Source organism: Anas acuta, chromosome 1 (genome assembly GCF_963932015.1).
Source record: "Anas acuta chromosome 1, bAnaAcu1.1, whole genome shotgun sequence".
NCBI classification, from domain to species: Eukaryota; Metazoa; Chordata; class Aves; order Anseriformes; family Anatidae; genus Anas; species Anas acuta.
In genome coordinates this window covers 192,686,268-192,713,246 of record NC_088979.1, presented here as the reverse complement: position 1 = coordinate 192,713,246, position 26,979 = coordinate 192,686,268, and the positions used below count along the sequence as shown (strand labels likewise).

The 26,979-nt window shown below is 35.7% G+C and overlaps 1 protein-coding gene across 16 annotated transcripts in view; it reads left to right on the top strand.

Moving 5' to 3' along the window:
- MAGI2 (membrane associated guanylate kinase, WW and PDZ domain containing 2) overlaps positions 1 to 26,979 on the top strand; it is a 758,260-nt gene that overhangs the window by 608,662 nt on the left and 122,619 nt on the right. The gene's annotated exons all lie outside the window — the stretch shown is intronic.

Here is a 26,979-nt window from a genome sequence, read left to right as displayed (position 1 = left end):
TACTAGTTAATTTTACCAGCCTGGTGTGTCACTGGCAGTGCTCTCCTTCATTACCTTGCCTGGTAAAGTTGAATCATGTGTTTCTTTGTTGCGTATGTGGGAACAACTTTAAATAAACACAAGTGCTGAAAGATTTCATGTAGCTCCTGTTTCCAGAGAAACCAATTTCCTGTTGTCTGGGCATGTTCAAAAAGGGTAGGTCAATTGTAAACTAAGCATAAACCTCACTGCGGCTTTGTGCTGAGTAAACAAATAAGAAAAAAAAAGAAAGTTATGATGGAAAAGCTAATTGTGATAACAAAGTCTTAAAGCAAATTCTTCTAACAATGAGACTGGTGAATGGGTGAGACAGTTTCTCCAGGGGTAGAGGCAGAAGCTTATGGGAATGTTCTCACTTTTCTGAGTTTTTCAGTTTCTCTGATTAATTTTCTCCCTTCCTTTTTTCTTTTCTTTTCTTTTCTTTTCTTTTCTTTTCTTTTCTTTTCTTTTCTTTTCTTTTCTTTTCTTTTCTTTTCTTTTCTTTTCTTTTCTTTTCTTTTCTTTTCTTTTCTTTTCTTTTCTTTTCTTTTCTTTTTTCTTTTCTTTTCTTTTCTTTTCTTTTCTTTTCTTTTCTTTTCTTTTCTTTTCTTTTCTTTTCTTTTCTTTTCTTTTCTTTTCTTTTCTTTTCTTTTCTTTTCTTTTCTTTCTCCTCTATTTGAATCTTTTTCCTTGTTTAGTTGTTTTTTGTTTGGTTAGTTGTGATTTTTTTTTTTTCCCTCCTCTCTCTCTTTGTTAGTAGTGGAGTTTTTGTTTGATTTTGAGATATGCCTCGGGAATTTTCATGTTCATATATTGCTCATTTTTCCTTTCAACTTGGGAAGCAAAACATCTGAAAAGACTTTATTAGTATGTGTCTTTTCCTTGAGATTTAGATTTAGATTTATCAGCTTTATCATGCTTTATGTACTTATGAACATATAATAATCAACTAAAATCATCTCACTTAAGGTAGATGCCCTTGGAAAGGAAAAATGCTAAAAGACTGCTGAGACTCCTTGGAAGAGAGACAGGCAGCAAAAGTTAAGACAAATCTGTTAGTATTGTTTTAGTTTTTTATTGTAAGCCTGTTGTGCATTCTGCACAACATGGGGACTGTAAGTCATGCTTACTCACTTCCGTCCTCTTTTGGCCATGTTTATCCACTTGCACATTCCCATTACTATCCTGTTGGTTATCCTTTGTGATTCTCTTTTTTTTCTTGATGGTGCATCTTGTATCTTTGTTCACTTTTTCAGACCTTGTTGTTTCCCAACATTGCATATTTTCATCTGGAAAAGTGGTTCCTTCATGTTTTGGATGTATTTGAGAACCTAGTTTAAGATTCCTGTGAATTTCACTGATGGCTTTAACTATGAAAGCCGCACAATTGATTTTGTTTTTTGGCTGGCACAATGGCTCCCTCATCTGTGGCTCCTGATGCTTAGGAAGCATCTGGACCACACAGCCTCCACTTGCTTTAGCATTCAGCAAGGAGCTGACAGACCAGCTCCTTGGTGACGTGGCCTTCTTACAGTATCTTGGTGATTTTTGATGGCCTTTTTTATGGCCTTGATTTTGGAAGTAGCAAAAGGTATTGTGATTTTTGGTTGGCGCAACACTTCTTTCATCTGCGTCCCTTGAAATGGTTGGTCTGGATAGCCTTTTTCACACTTCTTTTCTCTTCTGAAGCAGACAGTTTCTGTGCATCTGGGAAACTGGTAAGAGAAAATACACATGTTTAGAGACCAAAAACAAGGAAAGCCTTCAGCAGTATAGACAGAGATGCTGGCTGGTTAGGCTTAGTGCTGAATCAGAGTCATTCTGCTGCCAGATTCATACCCTGACTGATGGGAAATTCTCTGGCTTAGTTTACAGTAAGAGAAAGATGTGTGATTCCTGTGCCCTGAAGTTCTAGCATAGACACCTTTGTCATTTGAGCATTGTACCAAGCCAGCATAATTCCTCTGTTTCCTGATATAAAATGGTTGGGCTACAACTTCTAGCTTGGATTTTCAGAGATGGTGAAAATATTTGTGTCCTTTAGTATTTCTGTGTCTTCTCTCCTGTTGGAAAACATCAAGGGGATGCGAGTTAGAAGCTACTGTTGGGAGACAGATAAGGTTTTAAGGGGGCAGAAAGGATATGAAGAGGCAGCAGATTGGAAGGGGTGCTGTTCTGGCAGTAGTGTTCTCCAGAATGATCTAAGGTAAATTTCTGTGGCACTGAAGGTTGTGAATTGTGAATTTGTGCGCTGCTTAGCTGATAGTTCAGCACACCATCACGCTTGGCAGTATCTTGCACTTTCCATGTGCTGTTGTCTCCTTGCAAAACAAGGTCTGACTGACCATCCCAGCCCAAACCAGAAGTGTTTTCAGTCTGATTCCAGTCTCAGCTAACTGTAAATCTGCCATGGTCAAGAAAGTAACAGATATTTATACTGGTGTTAGTAAGATTTATTATTCAGAATGCAGTACAACAGTAACGTACCAGTAATGTTTCTGCTGTTTTATATTAAGAGTATCTGAAAAAGCAAATATTTCTGATATAAAAAAGTAGCATTAGCAGTGGGTTTCAAATGCAGAAAGACTGTATCCCTAAAAAAAAAAAACAAATATTCCACTGAGAAGGACAAAGACTTCTCACGAAAGAAAAGATTTAAGTTACTTTACCTAAACAAGACCTTATAAATAGTTTTCAAGTCACCATGTATTTTTATTTTTTTTTGGGGGGGTGGGGGGGAGAGGAGAGAGGGGAAGATACAGACTGACCAAAGTAACTTTAATATTTGAGGGTTTTGTTGTTGTTATTGTTCTGTTTTGTTTTGGTTTAAAGTGAAGAATAGAATAGCTCTATTCAGGGAATTACATTGTTTGCTAATCTGTTTCGATTGCTTGAATAGATGGCCTAGCAATTATGAAATTGTTATTCTGGTAATCAGTTACTTATTAGTACGGGCCTTTCTTGTTAGAATAATCTGGTGTCCTTGGTGACATTTACAAAGTACAAGGGAATGCACTAAGTAAAAGTGTAACATTTATTAGCAATATGAAGATTATTATATAACAAATAATACTGATTGTTTATTTTACTTCTTGTAAGTAGTGTCTGAATCCTTGATGCTTTAAACGTTTAGTAAATTCTCATCATTTTTTGAGCATGATTGTTCTGTATTCAACAGGTTTATCAACACTAACTTACACTTTAAATAATTAGATAACTTTAAAAAATAGAGTATTGTGGTAGGTACATGAAGGTTTATCTCATCCATCTCATCTTTCATGCTATACTCTGCACACTTCTCTCTCTCTGTTATTCTTTTGCATATTTTTCTCCCATTTTTTTAACGTTCTTCACCAAGATTTTGCTTTTATTAATGTTCTAAATGATTGCTCCAAGACAAGCTATTTTCATAAGTAGGCATCTTCCAAAGAAACATTTGGGAACTTCCATGTTATATATCCCAATGAAAATAATTTTTTTTCGGATTTATAAGTTATATTGTATTGTGTGTGTGTGTGTGTTTTTAATAATATAAATGTACTTTTCAGAGCTATTTTAATAGATCACTATAAGAATTTGTTATCAGTTTGTAACAGTTTTTAATTTGTGCTTCTAAAGCAGTACTTTACAAATATGTTTGGCTTTCTGAAGTCTGTTTAAAGTATATGTTATCCATTTATCCATATTTTATAGGTATGGATCCTTGCCAGGTCCACACAGTTAATCAGTCCTGTGTCTGGTGACAAATAACATTTGCAATTCACATTGCAATGTTGAATGATGTGAACACATAGATCCCCTTTTCCCTTTACTTTATACTGCATGAAACAATGCGAGATTGTCATTGTATTTGCTGCCTGGAAGCCCCCTAAAATAAGCCTTAGCTGTCCCTAGAAATGTTCCTGAAAACCTGTCAGTTTATGGAAGTGGTATGACACATTGATCTTTCTTTCTTCATATGTTGTTATTAATCCCATGGACTGAAGAGAAGGAAAATATGAAAAGTGCTTGGAAAGTAACTAACAGTGACAACAAAAAATATTACAGGGTATCACAGAGTGTGAGAATTTCTCCCACCCAAATTAGGATTTCTTGCTTGTGTTCCTGCACTCTTCAGCACAGGCAGATTGAAAAATGCAAAACACAACAGAAAAAGTATATTTGTATCAGGTACAGTCAAAATCATTGGATTCTCTGTTCAGTCAAGACACCTACAGTTCCTTTCACCAGTAAGAGGTGTATTTTCATTTGTGACCTAGGCCTTTCCTTTTACGATTTTTTTTTCAAGAAGAGGAGATAGAAAGGGCATTGAAGTGGAACTGCAATGTGAATTCTGTTGTCTTTGAATAATGACCCTAAATGAGGATGGATCCCATGGAAGCCCTGTTAGTCCATAGCTGAGTTTAATGGTTTAATGGTGCACTTCACTTTTTTTAATTTGAGCAGGACACAGAATCCCACTTTACTCAAGCTGCATTATATTTCTAACAAGGAAAGCTTGCAAATATCATGTGACTAATGCCAAAAGCATTCAAAATGTGTATGAGTAAAATTAATTCTGACTTTTAAGAATCTTCCCAAGGCAGACTGATGCAGTGTTGCTAATCCTCAAAATTTTAGCTTGAATCTTAGTGTATTCAGATTTTTTTAAAGCACAACTCCTAACATTAAGAACAACAACAACAAAGTGTGACTAAATGTGAATTTAGTCTTAAATTTTACATCATAAAAGTTTCTTCTAATTGCAGAGGAAAGCTCTGAAGTATGACCCTGTTGTACTTAAAAGATTTCAAAGAGAAAGCAAACAAAATGCCAAGTGAATTGTCTATTTCATTTCACCTACTGAGTCTATCACTTTATCTGTGGAAAGGGATGTGACTTGTGGTTTTGAATTCTTGATGGTGACAATAAAAATAATAGTTGCATTTTGGAATATTAATAACAATGAGGAACTATATAGCAGAAAGTTATTCTTTGCAACCCATCTCTTACATTTTAAAATAAGCAATTCATTGAACTCCATATGCAAATAAAGAGAACTTAAATTGCTGGAAAAATTTAGTCTTTGCACTTTTTTTTTCTAACATTTTTCAATTATATTTTTATGTTACTTCTGCTTTCATATAAAATTAACTTTCTACAGTGGTCACAACAATAAGCATAAATTTATATTTACACTAACCAAAGACGTTGAATAAAGTGCCCACTTCCATCGAAAAAGTACTGAATTCTAATCTCCATGAGGTTCCTATTATAGTGTTTTCTTCACATTTTTATTATTATGGTACTCAATACTTTTGTTATGTAGTCATTGAACTACAAGCAGGACAGAGGTGATCTTAGATTGAACAATTTCTATCCATATTTCATATACAACACTCTGTAACTGTCTAGGTCTAACGGTTTTGTGGAAATCTTGTCAGATTTCTTTGGTTGGCTGGTATGATTTTCAATAGCCTTGTGTTCTCCCTGAGGTGCAGAAAATCCGTATGTCACTATCTGTTCTGCCTGATGCAGAGTTAGAGCTTGAGTCCATGTTGCCTATCTGTCAAGCTACTGAGCATTCATTAAGCACTGCATACAAATCTTTCCTATTAAAACCATACCACTTTGCATAAATATTCCTCGAGGTATGAAGAGAGCTATTGATTCTTTTTAGCCCTGTCATTTGGCTATTTCCCTTGAAGTTTTGGATTAAAATTATTTATACAAACTGGAATAGCAATTATAGCAAAGCATCTAACTTGGATTTCAAAATTTCAGAATGGACTGTATATTTTTTAAGTCACAAGAAAAAATTGGAAAAAAAATCATAGGATCTTGTCTTCACTTTACATGTTGTCTCACTTCATGGGATGAATCTCTTTTTACATTATTAGTACAAATGGGACTCAGTGTTATCTGACTTCGTATCTTGGTTTTTGGCCCTAGACTTTGCCATAAATTATAAATTTCAGGAATCTTTTATACTGTTCTTCTATGTTCTACAGCATTTAAGATTGTACATTATTTCAAGGTGATTCAAAGCATCACATAAAGGAACATAGACCCTTAAGTAAGGTGTCAAAAGGGAGGAACAGGTTGTCTCCGGTCAACTGAGACTAATAGTATTCAGTATTCAGTATGCAATTTGGTTGCTTAACATAGGTGTGCAGTGCTGTTAAAAGTGCCAGAGAACCCACCTAGCCTCTTGTTGGCATTTGAAAAAATCAGAAGTCTCTTCTAAGTCCTGTGTCATATCTACAAGTTTATCTTACCTTGGGCAAGATAAACATGCTCAAGGCTGTTTTAAAAGGCATTAGACTTAAACAACCAAATTATTCCTCTAACACCTTAATAGGAGTGTATTAAAAGACTCCTTTGTCTTTCATTGTCATCTACCACAGCAAACAGTTGTTGATTCACTACTGTACTATTGACCCTTTTCTGTCAATTTTAAGGAAATTTTTTTTTCCTTTACAGTAATTCAAAGCTTATACATATGGTATTATGAATAAAAAATAAATAAATAACATAAAAATAAAAATAAATAAATAATAAAATTGTTATTCAATAGGTTTAATTTTCTCTTATTTAGCTATTCAAAAACCAAGTGTGATTTTTTGAGTTCAGGCATATATATGGTGCTTATAAATTAATTTTCTTCTCCAGCACTTAAAATATTTTTGGTTGGTTATTCTTGGTACACATAAAATATGTCCTATTAGGATTAAAGAATATATTCCTTCCTTCCTTTCATTTCCTTTCCTATAGTGAATCTTGTTCAAAAGATTCATTTTTTCAAGTCCAGATGATATGTAGAAATGCATTAGGAATCTGGAAAGAATAGAAATATTTCCATTTTCTTTGATAAAATCCATATTTTTACACAGAATAAAAGTTACACTATGCATGGCTTATGGCACTTAATTCAGTCAAAAAAAAAAAAAAAAAGTCATGCATGTTGAAATGACATTTTGATTTATATTTACCAATCCTAAGAATAATAATCTGTGCATGCTCCTTAAACCAGTGAAATATCTGACACAAATAAGTGAAGTTCCAAGTTATGTAAGTGTCTGCAGGACGGAGTATATAAGCTGATCTGCTTATAAGTAGGAAGTCAATTCTAGTGCCTAAGCCATTAGATAACTCTTCCAACTCCAGCTACAGAAAGTTAAACATATTCGATTAGAGGTAGCTGAGGTTTGAACATATTCAACCATGCCAGAGTCAACACACACAGCACTTATCTTTTCATCTGACTGCTTCACCTTTGTCCAGGTTTTCACTGCAGTTATGTTTTTATTTAACCCAGAAAACAAAGCTGAAGCAATTTAATGGGAAGAGAGAGCACAGTGCAGATATGATTTATGATAATATAAACAATTCTGTCTCTTATGGGCAAATGGAACACAAGCTGTGTACACAAGATGTACATAATCTGTACATAATGCCAGTCTAGGTCTTTGTAACACAAATAAATGAAGAGCTGGTGCTCAGAAGTGTTATATCTTTAGCAGAGAATGAGATTATACAGAAATCAAGAAACATAGTAAAGTAAAATAAAAAATAGTAAAGGCGACAAAGGAAAGAGTGTGTTTGGAATGTGAACATTTGTGCAGTATACACAAGTTGTGTCATGCACAAAACCAGTGTGTATGGTAGGTCTCAGAAGCCCATAAATTTGTTCTGTGATCTGAACCATCATACAAAATCTGTAGATTCTGCAATTAGGATATTTAACATTAGGCTAGTAGGTGCTAAATATATTGTCATAAGCCTCACATTCATTAGAACAGGTTTTGTAATTTTAGGAACTTTTTTTTTGGAAGTTGCCAGCTGAGTAAGCAGAGTGCAATGAGCTCAGTTCCTGCAAAAAATGCTGCAGTTGCAAAAATAACTTTTCTCTTATCAAATATAATTAACATCTCACATGATTTGGCTATTTGTATGAACAGACAAAAATATACATTGAAAATAATAATAATCATCATCTCATGTACCATTTCATTCAATAAATAATGACATCTTATTGCTTAACAAGAACAATCTGGGAGGGGGAAAAGAACTTCTTTCTTTATAAAGAGATGACAGGGAAAGTGAAAAAATATTCACTAGGTTAATAGCATAGAACTGTACTTCTCAGTATCAACAACCATTCCGCCTTTTATTTTCTTCTAATTTTGTTGTTTTGTTATACAGGATTTTGTTATACCATTCAATTACTGAAACAAAATGTAAATATTTAGCTCAGTTTCAATTTTTTCCATTTTTACTAAAAATTAAGTACATTAAGAATACATTATTAGCTCTCTGCATCCACATTTGTGCAAGTAAACCCACTCAATCTAAATTAAAGCCAGAGCGTTCACAAATTTAGCTCTTCATTTGCCTTTAGCAGTTCTTGAGTGCAAATTTGAAAGCTAAAATTTAAAGCAAATGTTAAACCCTTTGAAAACTTGGGAATCAATAAATTACTTTTAAGATAGAGTTTCTGCTCTGTATTTAGAATGGGAAATATCTATCTTACCATTTATCAAATGTTTTACTTGAACAAATTAGCATGCCTGTACTTTAATTTCCTCATCCAAAAGGAAAAATAGTTAATATAGAATTTTGTAGCAGTTAGCAGTTCCCATTATAACTAGTGCAAATAATAGAGAAGAGAAACCAAATGAAGTTCAATTTAGCAACATATTTAAGCTGACTGCTGTATGAATCCAATTGTGTGGGATACATAAAAACTGAAATCTGTGCTTCATGTGCATCATTTTTTTTGTCACTGTTCTGAGTTTCTTGTTTGATGCATGGCATAAAATAAAAACATCCAGAGTTGCATTAGAAAAGAAAAAACATTTTCAGGCATATAAATTATATTCCAGAAGCTTCATGAATCTTTAACTAATGGAAGTTACAGGGACATTTCAGGCACTTCTGTTACAAGTTCACTTCTAAAGCATGTTTCACTATCTATTACCAGAATCAAGATATTAGAGTAGATGCACTTCTCATCTGACCCTGTTTCACTTCTTAGTAAGAAGTGCAAAGTTTATTCCAGCACTTATACAACTACTTTCTTTATAATTGATGATTCTGACATTCAAAAAAAAAAAAAAAAAAAAAAAAGGTTTTGTTTGTTAAACCTGTAATGAAAATTTCCCAATAACATAAGCAGCACTTTGCAAACTGGTATGTGGGTGGAAAATCCTGAGAAAGAGAGAGAGGCCCCTGGAAAATTTCATCCAGTCTTTCCCTCTTCTCCCCACAAAAGTCTGTTCCCATCCAGCAGTCAAATACGTAAGCAATAAAGAGGGACTGTGTCCAGGAGCTAAACCTGCTTCTGGTGACTGGAGCTTAGAAAGTTTGCCAGGTCTCCCCTACTGGTCTTGTGGACAGTATGGGGAGAAGAGGGGCCTTTCCGTAGAGTCTGGGAGAAAACTGGATGGACCATGTTTTGCTGGAGCTGAAGAAGTGACAATTTCTATTTATCTGCAGGGAAGCATGGAGAAAAGATTGTCATTTTATGCTTAGAGATGGCTGGAGAGTGGGTGTGTGCCTGCGTGCCTGTGTGTGTGTGTTTGTAGAAGGAGGTGGGAGAGGGAAGGACAAGACACTAAAGAAAAGAAGAAAAGGAGCTCTGTGAGAAAGGTCTGAGACCAGTCATGTGAACACAGGCCTTTTAAACACTGACACATTCACTCCTTTTGATGTATTTCTTTCTTGTTCAGCTCCTAATGGAAGTAAATTAAATATCTTTGTATTTCACTAATTTTTTCTTCCTTAAAATCAGCATCATTGTATGCAACATTTACTGAGACTTTCTTTGCCATACTGAGCATCACCTGTGGTACTGCTGAGGAAAAGACAGATAATACTGGACACCTTTGTTTTTCTTGATAGCACAGTTCTTTGAAAATGTATTCATAGGCTAAAAGTGAGTCATGAGCCATGCTGAGATGTGCTGTTACTCTGTTATTCATATTTTTTCTGTTCCACCTGTATGGACACAAAATAACTAGTCTCAATGAGGAAAGGCTATCAGCAGTTGATGATGATTAGCCTGAAATCACGCCTTTGAAGCCTGCAAATCCATCAGCTCTGCAAAGGTTGGCAGGACTGAACTAAAGGGGGGAGGAGGGGAGATTGTTCCTATAACATGGTGAATGTCAGAAAACAGGCATCAGAAGGAGCTAGAAAACTGGGAGGGAGAGGAAATTAAGGTAGTGATGTGAACTAGCTCACAATGTCAACCTGACAGTGCATTCACATCTCGTAAGGCAAAGGAGGCGAGTTATAGTTCAACGGAAACATCATTGTTTGCATGTGGCAATGAGATACACGCTATATGTCCAGGACAGCATTAATCATGCCATTGCCACTGGCATGTTATAACAATTATGTCCCCCAGTATTGTCCAGATCCTCATCCATGGCTCTCGATCCCTGTCTTGTTGGATGGAGCCTGACATTCCTCCACTGAACTCTCTGGACAAAAATCATAGGATCATCATAGAATGGCTTGGGTTGGAAGGGACCTTAAAAATCATCTAGTTACAACCTATGGGTGTCCCAGGTGATCTCATCCACTAGGTCAATGTGCTTAAAGTTCATTGTCCTGACTTTGCTCTTTGCCAGAACAAAATTCCTCAAGATCACAAACAACCAGGCTGTGGTCACTGCAGCCCAGACAGCCACCAATCTTAACTTCTTTAATTAGTTCATCTGCATTGGTGAGCACCAGGTCCAGTGAGGCTTTTCTGGTTGGTCTGTCCAATACCTAGACCAGGAGGTTATCCTCAATGCACTCCAGGAGTCTCCTGGATTGCTTACAGCCTGCTGTGTAGTTTTTCAAGTAGATATCTGATATGTGAGGCTGAAGTCCCCAAACAGGATGAAAGCATGCAAGCATGAGGCTTCTTGGAGCTGAAACAAGAAGGCCTCATCAACAGGCTCCCCTTGATAAGGCGGCCTGTAGTAGACTCCAACCACAAGGTGTCCTTTATTGGTCTGGTCCTTAATTTTTACCCACATGTTCTCAACCTGTTTGTGACTGTTTCTGAGAAGCCCTGTTTGTGACTGTTTCTGAGAGGCAGCTCTTCTCAATCTATCCATTTCTTAACATAGAGGGCAACACCCCCACCCCTTCTTCCCTGCCCTTCTCATCTGAAAAGCTTGTAGCCTTTGATTGCAGTATTCCAGATGGGTGGTTTGTCCTGTCACATTTCCATGATAGCAATTAGGTCATAGTTTTCTAATTGCACCACAACAATTGATGAGTCCGTACCGTGGCCCCAAGGTTGCCCGTGGGCTCAGGTGAGTGACGTGGAAGGTGGTCGGCCACAACACAGGCACTGCCTTTTAGCAGACTTCATGCAACACTGCAGTGTTAGTCATTGCACCAAAACACTTACCCCATTTATTTGTTCATACTTTTTTTTCATCATTTTAGAATGTAACTTTATTTTGAGTTTGTTTTTGTTGTTGTTGTTCTAACATAGACAAGAGAAGTTAAAAATACTATAGTTTTACCTGTGGTCATTTTCCAGGCAGGTTAGAGTAGCAGCTGTATTTTTCAGAGTTCAAAGCTTTCTGTCCTTTGGTAGACTGTCTTCAGCAATCTGTTTAGTCTGTTTTATTCCAATTATTTTCTGTATATCAGACAGAGTATATTTTTTAGGCCATACTTGACTGCATCATTGCTTTCATCAGAAGAAAACAGTTGACTATTATATAAGAGATTCAACTGTATCTAGTGAAGTTCCTGCTTATCGAAAAATCTGTTGTGAATTGCTTTGAGAAATAGGGATAATAATAAAAATCATACCCAAACTATTGTTTTTGTTAAAAGTGCTACTCCATCCAAGGTGAGCTGATGGATTTTTATTTTAAAATGTACAGTGTTATAAATACTCTTTTGATAGACTGTTCAGTTCTGAATGCAGGATAGTGAAATTTTAAACATTACATTTGCTATAAGAAGAATTCTGCTTTGTGAGATTGTAGTATTTGTAATTCCAAGTCAACCAAAAATAATACCTTTATAAAAATGTTGGCATGCATTTTCTTTTTTTCTTTCTTTTTTTTTTTTTTTAATGGTTAGAACTGAAAGTAATGCTAACTTAAGAATCTTGTAAGAAAAGAAAAACAAAATGTTTCTCATTTTAGTTTTTTAATTGATCATAGGCTGGCAATGTCTTGGCTAATTCTAAACTAGAAATTCATCTCAGAAAATATGTAGTTTTTTGTATAATCTCTTTTTGCCAGCTATATCTTAATTTTCTCTTTACCAAAACTCTTAATGCTGATAGTTTTCGTAAAACTTGGAAAGCAACATTTATGTCTGTAGGGTATGTATAGGTATAAATACAGTCTGTTAGAGATAATCCATTATAAACTAGTAGCATGCATAAAATATATAATGCAAGTATCTGGATGTATCTAAAAAAGATTCAGTAGATCTATACATCTATTGAATGTTGAATTTTCATGGTGAACTGCTTTTATGTGTGTATGTACTAAGGGTGTATATCCTTATATATAACCATATGTGTATGTGAATACAATAAACATGAATATAGATACACAAGCATATATTATATATTATTTAGTCAATTTCAGGGGAAAAGGTGTTTTTAAGAACTAGTGGAGGTAGAAGAATAATATTGTTCCATCATATGAAATATTCTTAAAATATATCACTGAGAGCTTCCAGTCTAGGGATCAATCACTTTTGCAGAAGGTCAGGCTGGTCGCAGAGATATGAATTTTGCCTCTCCCATGTGAAAATACATCCACATGTAGATTTAGCCTCATTTTTGAGGTGTGCATTAGAACTAGAAATTAATTCTCTCCCACCATGGCTTCAGTGTTGAACACCCTTCGCTCTACATTATAAAAAATGAGAAGCTGGGCTTTCCCTAAATTGGGCCTTCTACCTTTTAAGTGCAGGGGTGTCACTGGACTCAGCATTCAAAATCTAGACCTCCCACTGTCTATCGATCAGTCTTATACATATATCTGGAATGCAACTGAGAGGATGAGCCAGGCCGAGTGTAGGAAAAAGGGACTGCAACAGAGACCCTAAAGAGAAGGATAAAATATGAAGTGCTATCTTGATAATTACTATAACAAAATCTCTTTACAATGCAAATGCATCAAATGCATGTAGGCAACTTTTAATCTATTATTCTTCAAATGTAAAAGTTTTCTTCTGTGCTTTATTATACATATAAAAAAGATTTGAAACAATCTCTCTCTTGGTCAAGACTGTAAGGAGAATGTCAATATTTGAAGCCATTGCTATCCTGAAAGCAGCCCTATCCATTGCTGCGGTATACTTACACCTTGGTTTAGTATACCTTGTACAGCATAGCTGTATCTGCTTCAGCAGATTCAGCAAGAATTTTACTTTTTTCTCACAGCATCAGCAAGTTCTTCTCCCAGATTTTAGATCTGACATAGGCTACCATGACTTTTTATGACCTCTGCTTGCACCTTGCAATAGCAGTTCTTAGGCATGGGTTGTATATCAAGCCTAAGCCTTCCAATTAATTTAAATGTCTCATGCCTTACTCTCATATTGCTATCAGTGATGGAATTAGATATTCTTTTAAATCCTAATTTAGTTGGAAAAGAGAGAAATCACATTAAACTTGAATAATTTTTGTTCATTTTTCTTTGACTTTATATTTCAGTCAATTTGATGCAACAGTATTCATTTGCCATTAGATGAATGCACACCTCATTTTTTTGCGTTTGAATTACGCAGCACGTCTGTTTTTTAATTTGGGAGAGTGAGGGATTTGAGGAAATTGCAGAATGCTCACATAACTAATTTCTCTTTAACGGTGACAGCTTTTAATCTCTGTCACGTCTTGTTGGTATCTGAGCACATCTGGGTCTTACTTAGGTATTCAAGATCTTTGGTATGCCTCTAGAGCATCCTTCCCAAATGGATTCTATTTGTGCAAGTGGAAAAGAAGAATAAATTATCAGTCATCTTAAACAGTTTTTCTTTTGCACACTCCCTGTAGCTACAAGGAGATAACCATGCAGACAAGTACATTTGTTCTTCTTCTTTTCAGAGTTGGTGGAGGGGAAAAGAATCCTTCATCAGGAGATATTTAGAGATTGTGTAAGAACCAGGTTGGGAAAATATTTAATTAGAATCCAGAGTAAAAGCTGACAACATTCTAGTTAAAGGAAAAGCACATCTGCTATGTCCAGAGAGTTCTTCCCCATCACTGTAGAAAACTTGCAATCTGCCTTTAACCTTATATTTGACATTGTTAATTGTAATGATGGTAACATTTTTTTGATGCAAGAATGCATTAATAAGTTTGGGGTACATGGTCTTTGGAAGACTGTCTAGTGACATGCCAGGACTATGCAAATACAGAAATGCCTTTCAGCTTCCTTGGCCCAGAAATGGGAGAGTAGTCATTGATACTGGGGAGATTTATCCAAAAGTTCCTCTGCACCACGTTTTTCCCTCCAGTGCTGCCAGTCTTTTTTGTTTTCTGTATTTCTCTTTCAAGTGACATCATCAGTTCCCCTGTTCCCAAACCTCTTCTGCTGGAGTAGCTCGGAGGGCTCCCTGGTGCTAAGGAGCTCTTTCTGAGAGCAACGGTCTAAAGCTGGATGTAAAGTGGGATGGTCTCAGCCACATCAGAGTATAACTGTGCTGTGCCTTCAAGTCCAAGCAAACGGCTGTAAGAAAATGTGCCACCTATGGTTGTCAGCAGCACAGTATAAGAGAAACATCTATGCTTGCTATATATTCAGGAGTACCTCAGAATCAAAAGCACACTTGCCAGTTTTTAGCCTAGGCAGATCTTCAATTGTCCTTCTAAATCATGACTTTTTTTGAAGCAGCTGAAGACATTTGAATAAATGTGAAAATCTGCATGCCTCAGTTTTCCAAAGGTGCCTTTTAGATTAGTTCTACTAGGAGTGCTTTATGATATTCAGCATTTAATCTGCAGGTCGTTGTAATAAATCCTGGAAACTGGTAAAGTCTGAGAAGGAAAATGGATAAGGCCACCACAAATATCAGAGTTAGTGTCCTCTCTTTTTATGATCTTCATCATATAACATAAGGAGGCTGAGAAGCATTTGATGTTAATTATCCCTAGCATAGTAAATCATTCATAGAAATAGTAACTGTGTTATAGTGACATTAACAGCATAGTACCAGACTTTTTCATTGCATAAACCACCTCCACTGTCACCAGTCAACCAGAATATGACTTGCCATAAGAATGCTAGAAGTGCTTTTACTATAATTCTCTCATGTAGGATAATAATATAGAGATTTTTGGTATGATATGAAAAGACCAAATAGTTTCAAACTCAATGGAAATAAAATGTTAGCACTTTTCAGAAACTGTTTCTTCCCAGTGGTTACCTATAATTTTGGTTATTTATTAACTCTAGAGATCCACTCTTAACAATATTTCAGTAGTAGTTTACAGTATTCCAGAATCACTGTAGACATTAAATACACATTTGTTTATCTTTTATGTATTTTCATAGATTTGTCGAGGCTAAAAAAAATTGTGATTCCTTGCTGAGAAAAGCTAAAAGGCTGCCAGACTGGAAATGTTGTGATTTGTTCTTCTAAATATTAGCTGCGAAGTAATATACATTTTTTCACTAGTATGAAATTAGGAAAAATAGTATAATTGTGATATTTTGTAATTACAATGTTTTGTGCATTGTTTTAAATTGTTGTAAAAACTTGCTATATTTTACAAATTAGTTTGTTGTCCTATGACTGGGATATATTCTCCCCACTATATAAATATCCATTGTAAATCCCATGAAATCAAAGCATGCTAAGTTGAACAAACACAGAATTCATTCACTCAGCTATGCTTAACTTTGCTGGTAGGACATTATTATTTATAGAGATGTCTCCCCTGCAATTGTCAGCAGACCTGGATTTGATTTAAGTGATTCATAAAGACAATTTTGGATTTATTTTCATGAACCTGCAACTTCTTGATTATCCTAAATGCAGAAGGAATTAAAATAGACAAGGAACCCTGCTTTCATTTTTGTACCTAGGGGGTTTTTGAGTATTTTAGTTTAATCTTGGATGAGTTTCTTGGGATTGTAATCCACATCAAAATTAATGACTGTGTCATTTCACTGTATTTCTAAAAATGACTCATATACACAGTTGTCACCTAACTGTGGATTTTGTCTGGAAATTGCTTTCTGGCAGGGCATGTATGTGAGTATTGTGAGCAAATTAACAATTTCATACTTGAACTGTCATAAGAAGGAAAAAGAACAAAAGCAGCTTTAATACGCATTACTATCCATTTTTAAAACATTCATTTTTGGAGCAAGGTTCACCTGTATACTCCAGGCATTTTGTGCCTGCCTGCCAGCCTCTTAGACATGCAGCCAATTAAGTGGTTTACCCTTTTTTTTTTTTAAGGTGGTTGTTGTGGTTTAACCTGGTTGGCAGCTAAGGACCACACAGACATCCGCTCACCCTTCCCCTGCAGTGGGATGGGGGACAGAATTGGAAAAAAGTGAGTTAAGATAAAGACAGCTTATTAGGACAGAAAAGAAATAATAATAATAATATAAAAATTATTATAATAATATTACTAATAATAAAGTGTATAAAACAGGTGATGCACAATGCAGTTGCTCACCACCAGCTGATCAATGCCCATCCCATCCCTAAGCAGCAGTCCACTCCCACCCTGGCCAGCCACCCCATGTTAATTGCTCAGCATGACCCCATGTGGTATGGGACATTCCTTTGGCCAATCTGGGTCACCTATCCTGGTACTGTCCCATCCTTGTGCACCCCCAGCCTCTTCACTGGCAGGGCAGTGTGAAGAGCTGAAAAGTCCTTGGCTTAGTGTAAGAACTGCTCTGCAACAATTAAATCAGCGTGTTATCAACACTATTCTCATTCTAAAACCAAGACACAGCACCATCCCAGCTACCAGGAGGAAAATTAACAGTTTACATGGATGACCATGTAAATGTACACATGGACATCCATCACTTGTCCTTAGTTATCTCCCATCTCTATCATGCTGCATCCCTGCACTCATATTTCTTTTACCCTTCTTTGTACACTTCAGAGAAGTTTATGAAATAGTTGCCCCTTTTCCCACTATTTTAACAGGTAACCAGACCAGGGTAAGTTGTTCAAAAAATATGCTTGAGGTAAATTTTCCATGAGTTAGCTACTGTCACTATGGCTACTATTTCTGATCAGATGGGAGGCCACATGCAAGCAATATACTGTCAGGAGTGGTGGTGCCATCTGCTCTGTCAGGAGCATGGTACAAATACAGTATGGAAGGAAATAAAAATAAGTGGTAGGCTTTTGAAGAAAAAATAGATATAATGGCCATTTTGAGAAAGGCTTTTTAACTAAAGTGATGCCCTTTAGTTAAAGGAAATGATTCTTACTCAGAACATTGGGAGATGGTACACATATTGAGAGACTGCTTTTTCAGTCTGGACAAACAAAGAAGTCAGATATGAGATTCTTAATACCCCATTTCAATTTACTTTTACTCATCAACTAATTAACAAATTCATAAATTTAAACATCCAGAAAATTAATTCTTTTCTAAAGAGGAAAGATATGGTGTGTTGTTATACACAACAGAAGATTAATCCCCCTTCATACATAAAGTCTGAGATTTGACTATTGAGCTGTAATTGATACATCCATAATGCAGCTTTGTTTGCTGCAAGAGCTAGAATCCAAACATTAAGCTAAATACCTACATTGCAATGGAAAATTGGAGAATATTTGCCCTGAAGTGGTATTATTACTGTTCAAAAGTTTACTGTAGCAGAAAGGAAGACAAAAAAAAAAAAAAAAAAACAGACAAAAAAAAAACATTGTGACTCCACAGTGCTATAAACTGTATGGGAATACTTCAAGTTCTAGTCTCTCTCTCAGAAAGCTTTTAAACCAAATCAGAACACAGAGAAGGCAAATGAGAAATACAAGGAGGAAGAATAGCTGGTGGGAGATTGCATATTCCTCATAAAAGGAGAATGTGATTCTTAGGCCTGCAGCTATAGTGATGAAAATTGACCTTTGCTTAACCAATATAAGGCTGGAATTTCCTGTGTATTATAAAGCAGGTGAGTTTTAAAGGACGTGGTTAGTGGAACTTTTGCTTCCTCAATCTCACAAACAAATTATTATTTAAGCTAGATTTGTAGCTTAGACTCAGTCTAGGATTCAGGAAAAGGCTGAAACAGGATTCAGAGGGGAAGGTGTTAAATTGTTTTGCAAAGAATAAAAACATATTGTCCTTGAAAATGAGTGCTTGGCAGTGAAAGAGACTCTAGAGATATTAAGATAACATTTGCTTGGAAGGAAGGTCAGTTTGATGATAGATTACCCTCTTATTAACCTGGAAAAAATACAGTAAAACCTGAGAGAACCAAAAGAAACTATACTATTTCTGTTTGCTATACCATTTTAAAGCAAATAATATGTTTATACAATCCTAAAAAAAAAAAAAACAACTATTGAGTATCTCTCTGGGTATAGCAAAAATGTGAGAAGATCTCCTAAGTATAAGTAAGTTTATGTTCGTGATTTTATTATTTAAAAGAGAGAGAGAGAAAAAGAATAGAGATAATACATGAGATAACCATTATTAAAGTTTGAACAGCCTTTATAGAACTCCTAAGTAAAAAATTACTCATATATTAGACATACACTTGCATAAGATATTTGTTAATGAATTGGTAATCAAAGGTGACTCCATTTTAAATATACTGAAGTGTTTATATGTACTAGACTAACAATAAAAATACATGTATTTAACTGGGAATTGTTTCACTGGTTTGACACATTTAAATTCTTCCTGGTATAGATATAATACTTCCTGTCTTTGATTTTGTGTGAATACAGTAACCTGTGGTAATCCAGACATTTTTGAAATTATCTGTTTGGAATTATCAATTATTGATATATTCTGAATTTGGGGTTTGTCAAGACAGTAGATGTTCTAATAGCATGTATGAGGCCATGAATGAGCATACAGTTTCTTACAACTGGCAGGATTAAGGACATAAGTTGTTTAGACAGAGTCAGGTTCATCAGCATAAGTTTTGAAAGTGAATTCATAGTGTTAATAGCAGTGCCTGGGACAACACTAACAGTAAATATTTCTCATGGGAAGCACTTGGACACATTATAATAGATTTACTTTGTTAAAGAGTGCGGCAAGGCAACACTTTCAGACTTGGTGCCTAGCCTTTGTCTCCGCAGCCACAATTTGGCTCTGCTATAAGCACTCTGATTTTCAGAGGTGCTGAGTGCTAGCAGGTCCCACTGAGTGTGGTCAGCAGAATGTGGAACTGAGAGATCAAGACATAAAAATTCCACAAAGCAAAGCTTTTAATCTTAGCTTTAAACTAAGTTAGTGACCTGATAGCGAGATCAGAAGATCTGCACTGGCCTGAGTTACCTGCTGAAGTTAAGCAGCTGGATGAGCACTGTGAGTGGATCAAGCAAAACAGAGTATTGAGCAAACACGGTAAAAAATCACAGTCTTAATAAGAAGATAACAGAATTATACTTCTGCCAGTTCTGGAAGTAATATCAACTTCAGGGAGTGTCTTCAGAAACCATAATATATCTAAAATCAAAATGAACTTTCAGGTTGTACCTCTATAGATTTAAAATGAAAGCTAATACCACTCATGTCTTTGCATATTTTTTTCATTTGTCCAACTAACTGTTTTTAATTTCACTAATTACTAGTTCTGTATGTGACTGGTTATTGCTTTTTCTTATGGTGCTGGCATCACTCAAAGAAAGAAAAAAAGAAGAAAGAAAAAAAAAAAAAAAGACTCTATTAACCATTTAAACTCACAATGAAAACTTCACTGCCTATTCCTAAAAAAATCCCAGTTTAATGTATATATTTCATCACATAAAGACATTTGTCTGCATGCTGCAGCCTCTTTGTGAATGCTCCATCTAGTTCCTCACCTCATTCATCTCCCTCTTTCCTTCCCAGCAGTTTATGTCAAGAATTAGTAGCTGCAGCGGTGTGCAGTCAGCAGTGCTGCTGCAAATGCCCTCCACCAGGGACAGGAGGCACACTGCCAGGCTTTCCAGGCAGGGAGAGGAGCTGCTTGGTATTTACACCATGCTTTGCCATACTCTTATGCCTTTAGGCTGCTGGGAGGCTGGCTGGGCTACTTTCCCCCTCCCGGGAGCCATTACCTAGATAAATGTGGTGCTCTTAGTACAGAAATAAAATGTTGTGCGTACAAAAGCAAATGTGTTGTAAATTTCGACCTCCTTTTTCTAAAGAAAGAAAGGATTTCATTTCTCCATGAGCCTCTGCATGCAGTGACACCTTTCACAGTGATACCAAATAGCTATGCAAACAGAGCATACATTTTTTATCTTGCTCTTCAGATCCACATGATGTTTTGTCATGCAGTTCATTCACACCAGGCATTTCAGGATGAGAAACTGGTTCCTGCAAGCAAAAGCTAGACAGAGTAGGCTTATATAATGTGTAAAGAAAAGGCTGCCTTGAAAATAGGACCTTTTTCTTTTGATGTGGCCTTGTGTCCAATTTACTTATCATTTTTTGAATAATTAGTTTTTTGTAAAGTGGCAGTTTTAACATCCATGCTAGGCTTTCAAATGCCTAAAGAAGTGAAAACCTGTCTAGCTCAGAAGAGAATCTGCCTGCTCTTTGCTACTTTATGAGCAACACTCATTTAAGTATTCGTTTGTTATTGCTTTACTTACATTTTAATCTGCAGTGTTTCGTGTTTACTAGATCAGCAAATAATCAAGGTCTTTAGATATATTTTTGTTTGGAATGTATCTTATTCCTCTTAAAAAAAAAAAAAAAAAAAAAAAAAAGTTAAATGCCTCTATTTAAATAGCTTTTACCACTGTATGCAAAGTACAAACAAAATGTAAATAGTTTCTTCTACTAATCCACATCTGCCTGGGTGTAATTACATGATACATGCTGGTTAAGCACAAAAATTTTGAATAGACAGCTTTTTAATTAGGCATGTGCATTGGGTCAGAGTAGAATTAAAATGGGTTCTAAAAAATTGATTTTATAAAAATGGCACCTGCTTACTCAACAGATCTAGTTCTCGGGTAAAGTTCCAGTCACATGCCCATATTAAATCCTCCTCTTTGTAGAGGAAGGAAAGTTCTGAGCTGGGGTAATAAATGTTTTTCTGCTTCATACATCAGTCCTGCCAAAGATAGGGGTAAATTTTAATCTGATTTAACCACTTTTGTAATGATCCATTGTAGAATTACTGACTTGAAAATGTGATAAACAGCTGGTTTACCTCTATTTTGCTCAAGTATAATTAAGGGGAAAATTTGGGCCTATCTAACCCAAGTCTGACTGCCTGGATTCCCAGAAATACATTTTGATTTCACCTTTGTCAGATATAGTAACCAATCATTTTTATTGTACTCAGATTTTCCCCACAAAACTCAGTTCCCAGAGTCCAGTGCATGAATGACAGATCTGTAGATAGCAGCATCCTGTTAGCTTTGCAGTTTGTCAGCACACGGGTAAACCTTTCTGTAGAAGGTTAAGACTGGGAAATAGTTCTGCTGTGCTGAATGGACGGTTCAGCTTACTCACATACCTCACATAGCAAGTCCTGAAATTATTTCTGAGTACAAAGGCAGCTGAGCATTATGTTTTCCAGCAGCTTTTTTCATTTCGCTATGGCTGCAGCAATACCATCTATGAGATAAAATTGTTATAGAGCTAACAATGAAGTGGTTAATTTTAAATGTATAGCTCTCTTCCAGTCTGTACCTGTGGCTATTATGTGCGTGCACATCTCCCAGGTTACACTCTTGGTAAATTTTGGTAGTTAATTTGATAGTCCTTTTTAAAAGAAATAAGAGTTTTTGTTCTGGCAGGTATTTTATTATTAATAAGCAATAGCCATTTTATTCTGTAATCTCCTTTAAGAAGTGATTATAATTTAGTAAATTTTATTTTCAATCCAGGCATAATTATGTAATTAATATTAGCAAAATTAGGTCCAACTTTAAAAAAAAAAAAAAAGAAAAGAAAAGAAAAAAGATAAATCGGGCTACCATGGATCAGGTTCCTAGGTTTTATCTTCCATTTCTAGAAGTTACACCATGAAAGTGTTAGTATGTAGAGACAAAATGGTGTTTTAAGGTTCTGTGGCAGGTCAGAATACAAGAAAACAGAGAATTTCTGTTTACACAGAGTCTTTTGAAATCTTACGCATTCGAACAAATGATTGTATCCACTGATCACAAAATACTATCTATTCACACATTGGATTAATATCTAGAGCAAGTGAAAGGAAGTTGAGATTCAAAGTTTCTGAATATAATTTTGTTTCTACTGTTTAACCATATGATCCCTTATGCACTACTTCTGTCTCGGTGCTGCCACTAGTAAATATATTTGCACATATAAAAATTTCTGATTTCTAACAAATCTCCTCCTCTTTTTTGACCATGAGTCACATGTACCCTTGTTATTGAAATCACCCTTCCAGTTCACATCTCAGTACTGGAAACATGTTAACTCCTCAAAATTTATTATTAACAGGCTACAGTGCTGACAACATTGCAGTACTTTGCAAAAAGAGAAGACAAGGTCACTGCTAGGAAGTGACAGAAACAGTTAAGTAATGACAGTAGATCGTGTGAGTGGGCAGGTGTAGGAAAAGCTTCAGCAATAAAGTAAACACATAGTTCAGCTTGCATTTTGTTAGTTATGAAGTTCATGAAATGTGTGCATATGCAGAATTTGAAATGTATGGTTAAGAAATCCAGGCTGGAATGAGTAATACAAATGTTCGTAGCTGTTAACTGGACTATAAATACAGAAAAAAAAAAAAAAAAAGAAAAAGAAAATCCAGCCTCAGTCTTGCAGAGCTGGTGCTTCATATGCTGACATGTCAAACTGTGGGCTGTTTTTAGCTCCATTGCTGTTGGCTTGTGCTGGCTGCATGACAGGAGCAGAGCTGTCTCTGCCTCCCACCAAATCACAATATTCTTTACCAGCGTTTTAAGCACATGGACAGGAATGCTAAGAGCTTGATCCAAAACCCTACAGAAGCAATGCAGAAGTTTTTAGTAGACTTTGAATGCGGTCCTAAATTAAAAACAAAGACTTAATGTGCATTTTTTTCTCTGTGTTCAGACTTCAAAGTGGAAAGAAGTCTGAATAATAATGAGAATGGAAGTCTAGCAAGCAATTCAGTTCACTGAGGTACCATAAAAAAATACAGTTAGGGAACTGAGTGCATGAGAAACAATAATGGTAAGTAATATACAGATGGCTAGAACATGGCTAAGAAAATGGAAGAACTTTACCTACTAGTGCAAGATGTGTATATGGACATTTTAGGGGTAATGAAAACACAGATTGACTGGAGTTGCTGAATAACATCAGTTCTTCAGAAGGGAAGGAAATAGAGCTGGTAGCATTATATGAAACGTTAGATTGTAATAGTTCGTAAAGAAATTAGGATTTATGTCAAAAAAAATGCATTCAGATCAAGCACTTCAGGTCTGAAAATAGTATTTTTGCAGACTTAATGCTACTAATAGATCCCCAGAGTCAGATTCAACTCTTTAACATTGTAGTAGACATGAATGCAAGTAATAAAATGTCATTAGAGGGTATTAAAGCTCACAAATTTCTTCACTAGTCACTAGAGCAGCATAAGACAATGATAGCTTAGATCTGTTTTTGTTGTTGTTGCTTTTTGCTTTAAAATACATAGATAACAAAACATAGCCTTTAACCAATCAATTGGGGTTTGATACCATTTATATTACATAAAATAGGAAAAAAAAAAAAAAAGAAGAATCAGAAAAACTTTTTAAGCAGAACAAGCTGGTCAAAGTAAACTTTCTAGGATTTTATGGATATTACTGTGAAAAAGGCATGGATTCCTGTGATGGTGCAGGTGTTTGAGATGTGGGACAGGATATGTAATGTCCACTCTATTGGGTAACAAACCTGCCAGTTCATCTAGAGTCACATTCAAATGTCTGCTTTGTAAAGCAGCCTTGTCTCCTTCATTCACAAAGAATCCCAAGTGATATAGGGTTGGCAGGGTATGTGCAGAGTTCTTAAATGTTAGTGAAATGTGGGAGAAGACCTGGCAATGGGGTATTGACATGCAGAGAAGTTTAACCTAGAGAAGAGAAGGCACAGGAGGATCTCATCAATGTCTACAAATACCTGAAGGGAAGGTGCAAACAGGACAGAGACAGGCTCTTTGGGGCACAAAGTGCAACAGGAGGTTCCCTCTGAACATCAGAAAGCACTTCTTTACTCTGTGGTTAATGTAGCACTAGCACAGGTTGCCCGGAGAGGTAGTGGAGTCTCCCATTTTGGAGGTCTAAAGCCACCTGGACTTTTTTCTGGGCAAACTGCTATCCCTATAACTATCCCCAAACTCCCTATAGCAGGGGGAGGTGGACCAGATAACCTGCAGAGGTTCCTTCCAGTTTCAACCATTCAGTGATTCTGTAAACAAGCTCTGGTCACTTTAGTAGATTCAATTCAAAAAGCCAAACAAAGTTTGATGCTTAATATAAATATTCCGCATAAGTTCAAAGAGACCCACTCACTGTGAAACTGTGATTTCTGGAGGCAGACTATGTCTTGCTTAAAAAGTCAGTCAAAAATTATAAAGGGGATAGCTATTATGCTTGTCCATATGCACCCATTATTATTAGAAGCAGCAGAAGGTAACAGGCAGAAAAAATGCTACAGAAACCTTTCAGGAAGCTTTCCAAAAGTAGAGAAGTTTTGAACTTCACATTAGCATGGCTCTGGCTCTGTAATGCTCTTAACTTATCTCTCTCTTCCTACCAAATTCTGGGTACTTCTCTCTCTGTCAGTAATAAGAAATTCTCAGCCTGAAAACAGAGTTAGACATGGAAAAACTCCTACAGTCCAGAGATATATTTGAACAATTTCTGAAATTAACCCCTTTTATTCCTTCTTGTCTCATGATCTGAAACACAGCTTCTCCCCCATTTAACACCATTTCAACTTCTTCATTGACTTGAACTTAGTAACTCATGCCTTTCTCTTCATCCCTCTTAACCTTCACCCATATGTTCTCTATATGACACTGTAGTATTATGGGTCTCATACAGTTCAACTATGAGTTACAGCTTCAGAGTGTGCCTAGGTATCCTATTCACATTAAACCTCAGCAAGCAAAAAATGTCTTTTAAAATGTTGATATAGAAAATGCTGAAGTATTTTCTGCTGTCTCATGAAGGATAATACTGGTTCATTATTCGAAGTAGTTCTTACCCAAGACCTTCTAATGCTTATTTTTGCCTGTTCAGTGATGGGGAAAGGGCTACTTGGCCTATATATTTTCTGAATATGCTGTTTGTGTACTAGTTCATTTTTTTTCTCTATTACAGCTGTTGTAATCATAGAATCATAGAATCATTAAGGTTAGAAGGAACCTTCAGGATCATTATGTCACAATGATTGTAACATCAATTAGTTTTCTGTTTTCCTGATTTATTAAAAACATACTGGTTTAAGTTTTAGAACACAAATAATGCTGTACCAAGGCATAAAGTGGAGGGGTGAAAGCCAACAATGTTATCCTTGCCCTACACAATAAATGCATTAATCCTTTCACACTCTGCTTAACTATTGCAAGAGAGGATGAACAAACAGATTGCTCTCCTCCCACCACATATCTGCATTGCCAACACTCAGGGAAATAAAGACAGCATGGATTAGAAAGTTGCAAGGGTACTGTTAAGGCATAAGCTACTGAAATAGGAGCATGTATTGAAGAGGTCTCAGTTCAGCCGTATCTGTCCTATTATGAGCAATGTCAGCCCCACTGCTAATGCGGAACCCAGGGATGAGAATGCAGGTAAGATCTTTCTATAGCAGGGCATGATCACATCACAATGAATTGCAGTTGTTACCATTATAATTTAGTACAGTGAATTTCTTCTCTCTTTTAAATCTCAACTTTCAAAAATTGTTTTTATAGCATCAGTTGCTTGAGACAGAAGCATTGGAGCACTACCTATGAAATGAACTTATTGCTTTTGCTTATAGTTTGACATATATTTATGACACATTTAAAATGGTATTTGCAGCTCCTAATGTTTTTGTGAATAATATTCATAAACATTTAAACAAATCCTGTTAGCATTTTTCCCTAGACACCCTCTGAAGAAATCTTTCTATGAATCACAATTTGTGCATATGCAATTAATTACTGTCAGGCTGTTAGATCGTCTGATCGTGTGGGAATTGACCATTTCATTTTCACATAGAAACAGCCTTTGCCTTTTCCTGCACTGGCATCTTGATGACGCTCTTTTTTTTCATCAGTTTGCTTGATTAGATCTTTTGATTGAAGTACTTGAAAGACATAATTTCATAAATACACTTGAAGCAATTCCACACAAAACCACCTCCTCCCTAAATCATTCTCATTTTATTACTGAATTTTGAAATACCGTTAAAAAACATTATGTTGTGATAAGTCAATTATTGAACAGTGTACCTTGTAGACACCTCACTGTGTTGTTTCTATAAATTATTTTTTCTTCCTAATTAATGGTAGGATAAGGAGATTATCCTCACTTAGAAAAATAGTTTAACTTGCAGACTTCTCTAACCAAACTTCCCTCTTTTTTTGTTAGAAAAATGTAAATATTTTATTAATGTGAAAACAAACTGTGGGGTCATAAAGCTATTTTGAAAATAATTTGCATCAATTACTCATTTTTATTTTAATATGCACTTTAACATTACCCTAAAAAATATTTATGTCTATGAATATAAAGGTCCATCTAATAACAAGAAGGAACTTGAATTTTTTTCTGTTCTTTTCAGTAACAGAATACGTTTAGTGCATGAGTAACATGAAGACTCACAAGCAGTCTGTTGATTTGAAGCATTTTGCTTTC